Genomic DNA, 6151 nt, shown 5'->3' on the forward strand with positions numbered 1-6151 from the left:
AAAGTAAAAAAAATTAGAGCACAAAAGTGCATAAAAGATGTGAAATTAAAATACTATAGTTGGCTTTTTATTATAAATGAAAAACCTAAACTATGTGTAATCCATATATTACAACTGTATTTCTAAAAAGTTCTAAGCATTGTCATTTCTCATTTAAATCATAAGATTACCATGCAATAAAAGCAGAATTGAAAGAATATTGGTGAATGACCTTATTTGTAAAACACTCTATCCAGATAAATGCCAATAAAGTTATCATTTCTCCACAAATCTTAATTGAATGTTCTATGAAGACAAGATGTTACAGTATTAAATTTCTGTCATTTATAAAGAGATGTTCATTTGATCTATTTCACAATAGCCTATTATGGGAATACATATTCCATATCTCATATATATGATGCCAAAGTCATCAAACTACATTGATCTGGGGCAAGGGAGGGAACAATGTACATGGGACCCAATTTTTTAATCCAAATATTCAAATTTAAAATTCAAGCAGGTGTATAAAATGCAAGTGCAATTTCAAGGAAGGGAATCTGAATCCAAAAAACAGGCTATCTGGCTAAGTGGGACAAATTCCACTATGGCCCAAGGCTTCATATACAAAGCCACTAGCTAGACCCAGGATTTCATGGCCCAACTGATTTGCAAGTATGGGCCCTAAAGGAATAGAAAAAGCACAAATTGTGTTCTGATTCACCTAACACTTCTCCAGAAAACACAGAAAAGTACCAAGGACACCACCCAACCCCACAAGCTTGGGAGAGCTGCTGCCTACACTCTGGGGCTGCTAGGCTAAGAATATAGAATATAGAACATTGAATACAGAACACAGAATATAGGAGGTGAGGCCTGGGAGGGAGAAGCAGTCTGCCTTGTGAAATCACCCCCAGATTTCTGCCTTAACTTCTGCCTGTTCAATAGATGTTTTCAGTATTTTCACTCTAATTCAAAAGCAATTAACATAAAAGCTGCTTTCCGAGACATGGTGATACTTAAATACAGTATTTACTCTATTAATAACAAGAGTTCTACTATCTTTCCAAGCTTAATAAAATTCTAAAGAAGAGCTTCCTAGATTTGTATGGCTCTCTTCCATCTATTCCCACTCAAGGGAGAACACAGTATTTAACCAAGACAGACATTTGAACAGAGGCACAAACCAGAGGGTTATGAGGGTTGATGAGCACAAGGCCCCGGACCTTTCTTCCCTTAAGATGAGCCTCAAGCAGGGCTTTCTTCAACTTGTCCACAGTGAGCTGGAATGGATGAAAGTTCACCTCTGTGATCTCACTGACCAGGTGGACATGAATCAGCTCAACTTTCGCACAGAGGCAGGAAGTAAAATGAAGCCAGCATATAAGGGGGTGAGGGTCAGAAAGGCCTCACCTGGATCACACAGAATCATGGTCAGCACAGAGAACATAGAGAGGCAGCTATTTAGAACAACCACATTTTCGGGGTCAAGCTGGACAAGTGCCTTGCAGTAGTAGGTCAGGAACTGGGCCACTTCTTCCCGCAGGAGTGCTTGTCCTCTCCAGTCAGAATATTGCAGAAGGGCATCATCTGCATGTTCATGTCACTCTGACCCAACGTTTCAGCCATCAGATCAATGCAGAGCTTGTTCTCACTGAGACCGAGGTTAATGAAGCCCAATGTGCTCTTTTCCTCATGGAATTTGTCTTTTTGGTAGGTCATGTGGTCGTGGAAACTAGAGTGATATAAGACAGAGATTGCAATGCCACCGTTGGACAGGTGACAGCTGCCAAATGCAGCTTCCAGATTACCTGGTTGGTAACTTAGCTGGGCAGCCTGCCTGGATGATTGGGCCTGCTGCTTGCCTCCGATATCACCCCTAGAGTCCAGGGAAAGGCAAGACATTTGGAGCTCCACACTTCCTGCTCCCTGGTGGCCCAACTGTGCCTCTCCTCCTCCGGCACCAGTTCCTGCCACGTGATGTAGTCCTCTATGGTCTGCAGCAAGCGCAGCATCAGCTGCATCAGCTGGGTGTGGGGCCTCTGGGTTCTGCGGCCCAGGCCCTTCATCTGGCCATAGGGTTTGTGGAGGGTGTCCTATTTGTTTTGGCCTCAGCAAGCTGGCCTGAATCTGTGTCTCTGTTTTCACTCATCTCTTCTTTGGTCTAAAACCCTTATGCCTGATGAAATCCTCCTTGACCATTAGAGCTCAGACATCGCTCCATGACCCTTCTCCTCTCACTGAGCTTGTGTTTTTCTTTAAGGTCTTTTCAGACTACCATTCCTCTCATACCACACTCATCACAACTTTATACCAATTTGCAGTACTCTATACCTTTTACCCTTTAACAATCCTAAAAATCCCATCCATGGTCAAGTACTGGGATCGTCACTATTGACATACATAAAAAAAATCCCTAACCACAGATCAGGAAAAGTTAAGAAGCCAAGGCATTCAAGACTTCCAATATAGAAATCATTCTAATGATGGAAAGACTTGTTTCTACTTGGAAATTAAGAGTATTTTTACAAGATTACTCTCTCTAAACACCTTCATGACTTATAATTAGCCCGACCCAGGTATAGCTAAAAGATAATGAATTTCATAGACACAGTGACAGGACGGCAAGTGCCCCTCTTAACTTCCAGGAGGCACTCCTGGCGGAGCACAGCAGGGGGAGAATACTGCTGCTCTGGCCTGGCTGGGCTGGGAGAATCATCAGATGTAATTAAATTTCACAAAATGTCAAAATGCAGCATGGAAACCATAACACATAATGTCACTGAAGTTCTGCATCTGGAGAAGTTCTTTGCATAATTTATGGAGTGTGTGCTATAGCACTGCACGATCAAAGTAAAAGGAAAGAAAGGAAGGAAGGCCCGCTGTCTTGGACCCAGACCGATCATCTGAAACACAAATCTGCAATTTGCATAGTGAATACAGAACTGGGATTACAGTGAAACGGGGCCCTAAATCACAGGTACCGTGCTTGGAGGCTTAGGGAACCATAACAATGAAACTTTCTTTGAAGCTTACGTTATAAGAGGATTTATCGCATTCTATTCATAGGTCCTCACACTATTACAAAAGCAAAAGCAGTTTGAAAATTGAGTTTTAAGCACAGCACTGGCTGGCCACACTGAGAGTTAAGTATCTTCTGCATGTCTAATAGTGGGAAACCTTTAAAAGGAGAAGGAGCCTTATTAAGATGCTAGAGGTTTCTTCACAGGAATATTAGTTTGGAGGAGAAATTACAGGGCACAGTAAAAATACCCAGTGTGGTACCTTGACTATTAGGCTCCATTTTAGGTCCAGCTCCCTAACCAGCTGTGACAGGGATGAGAATCCATGAGGCAGAAGGGAGTGGCACCAGATGCCAGGGAACTTCTCAGATTTGGGAGGAAACAGCTGACGACAGAGCAGCCCCTGTCCGTCCAGAAGCTCCACTTTGTCATCTGAACTCGGCCCCTGGGGAGGAGGTAGCTGCCCACACCAGCTCCCTCTCTAGCGCCTCCTAGACTCCCGACCAGGAGAACTGCGCCAATGACAGCGCAAAGGAGCCTCTGACGCCTGAAACCAGGGGCACAGGGTTTTACAAGCTTGACTGGGCCTCAGAAATCACGCAGCCTGCTCATTTCACACATCAGGAAAAGGAACAGCAGAGACTAATTGACTGAGCTCCCAGACTCCTACCCGAGGACTTGGCCTCCACTTTTCTAACTCCTGGTCCTCAGTCCCTCGCTACACAAAGCAGAGCAACAGCATTTGGTAGAGATGCAGATGCTCAGGCCCCATCTCAGGCCAGCTGAGCCAGGAGCTATTTTGAAACAAATCCCCAGAAGATACCCGGCACATCAAGGTGAAAGCACAGCTCTGCACCACACTGTTTAACTCTGCCAACCCAGCAAGCAGATCTGGCCTCCAATCTCAACTGCTTCACTTACAAGCTAAGCAAATTCCTTAAATTCTCTGGCTCTTGATTCCTTCCACAAAATCATCACAATACTTACCTAATAGGGTTCTTGTGTGGAGTAAACAAATGACTATATGGAAAGTACTTAGCATGATGCCTAGCATACAGTAAATTATACATGAGTTTTAGCAATTAGTATTTTAATATGATTTTTATTATGATTTTACAAGGAAAAATATCAGAAAAGTTATCAACTATCACCTTCTGCATACGGATGCCTCTGCTTTAAAATAGTGGATTTGCAAGGCTTTTAAGCCTTAGTATCATGACTCCCTGGTGTCTCCAAAGAACAAAGAAACTTCTAGGCTCAATATAAAAGGGTTGCTATGCCAGCATCACCATTTGCCACATGCCCTGAGTTCTGTATAACCCAGTAGTAAGTCAACCAAGCACGTTTAGGATACTCGCAAAGTGAGCCACATTTCTACCCTTCCCCACAAAAAAAAAAAAAATTAGAAAAGAGCAGCTATAGGAATCCATTGTAATTTTGCAATCAAAAAAAAAATCTAGAAAGAAGCTCTCTTAAGTTTTGCCTACAGGTTTAAGTTTTGAGTTATTCCAAAATATAAAATTTTCCTCCAATTTTTATGCATGTTATTTTTTTTCCTCACCTAACTACACAAGCTAGGAAAGAGAAAGATTTATTTTTGATCACGGACATAGGCTTTAATGAACATAGATAGCTCCAACCACTGTGAGTTACTTGTAACTTTTCCAGTATATCAGATTGCCTCCACTGTATGCACTTTCACATGCTGCACCATTAACCTAAATGTCATCTCTCAGTTTTAACCAGTGTTAATACCTTCTCACTAAAAGCCTCCGGGAACAAGTTGAGTTTAGTCGTCGTCGTCGGCAGCCGTCCGTCTCGAGAGACGATGGTGTAGCTTCTTAAGAGTCTATCTGCACCGCCGAGAATGGCTGTGCAGTCCGACTCGGGAGTGACACGGCATCTGTCTCCTCCCGTGTTGAATCGTCATCTTGCGATGACGCTGGAGTGTCCTCTCCAGTGAAGCTGAAGCTACAGAGCCTGGGCAGGGTGATATGGAGGGTCTGCTGTTGCCCACGCAGCAGACCTCCCCTCTCTTCGCAGCTGAAGGATCCAAGGGAAAGACGGAGTCAATACAGCTTGGCTTCAGGTGCGCCGCAGGAGTTGCCGGTGTTGACTACAACGTCAAACCGCCTTAGGGACTCCGGCTCCGGATTTTCTGTCGGGGTTTACTCCCTTAGCCTTTCCCCTGAAGAGGTATGCCGCAAGGCAGCGGAGGTTTTTTGGAGTCAGAGTTTTGAAGAAAGCAATATCTCACACTGTGAGGAACTATGGAATGCCAATAAGAGTTTATAAAGACCCTATTATAGGATTAAGGCTAGCATTAGGTGAATATGAGTAGGAAGGAAGAGCTTTGCTCAGGATTGGCTGCTGTCTCTGATTAAGTTTCTCAATAAATCTTATTAGTGAGGGGGAAGAACTAAAACAAAGCTAAATCTATTATTTGTAAAGAAGGAGCAGGCACTCATATTCTCCAGGACGGTGGAATATCTGGCCATTTTCGTGCTTTAGACAACATTCAAGTTTTTGCCTATGTTCAGACATGATTTCAGAATGCTTTTGTTTTTGACTTGATCCATCTGAGCACAGATCTATCAACATTTTCTGATGTTGAGGTTCTGTGAAATTGTTTATGTGCAACAGGATACCTGGGTCTACCTGCAAATGCCAGGGAAGCATTATATCCTTCAAAGTCTAGGAATGCCTCCTGCAGATCCTTCCAACCCCTCTCCCTCTGAGTTAGTACCCATCCCCAGGGCTCCAGTTGCTTGCTGTGCATACCACTTTCAGAGCACGAGTCAGGCCAGGCTGTACATGTCTGTTTACTCCTCATTCTCCCTCCTAAATCAGTAGCACCTACTGGCAGGACATTGTATCTGCATTTGCTGCCCATCTCCTGTTTCCCACAAGATCCTTTCTCCATCCTGTTTCACTCTGTTCTATCCAGGTGCCTGCCCTGCATGGTCAACAATTTGTTCCCATGTTCTCTGTCTTCCAGTTGGATTTCAATGAGGAGCCCTAACAGGAGATGGGACGAAGGGAAGAAAGGAAGGTCATTATATATTCCTGTGCCCTCTCCCTGCAAGATTGTCTCAATGCAAGACTTTTTCCAAGTCTCAAGGGAACATTTCTATAGGAGTGCCTCTTGT

The 6151-nt window shown here is 43.6% G+C and overlaps 1 pseudogene; it reads right to left on the reverse strand.

The window, feature by feature from the left end:
* Positions 1 to 1112: 1112 nt before the first annotated feature.
* LOC150011548 (putative inactive 1-aminocyclopropane-1-carboxylate synthase-like protein 2 pseudogene) lies at positions 1113 to 5925 on the reverse strand (annotated as a pseudogene).
* Between the last annotated feature and the right edge of the window lie 226 nt (positions 5926 to 6151).

Source organism: Furipterus horrens, unplaced genomic scaffold, assembly GCF_987537825.1.
Source record: "Furipterus horrens unplaced genomic scaffold, mFurHor1.1.pri manual_scaffold_4, whole genome shotgun sequence".
Classification (NCBI taxonomy): Eukaryota; Metazoa; Chordata; class Mammalia; order Chiroptera; family Furipteridae; genus Furipterus; species Furipterus horrens.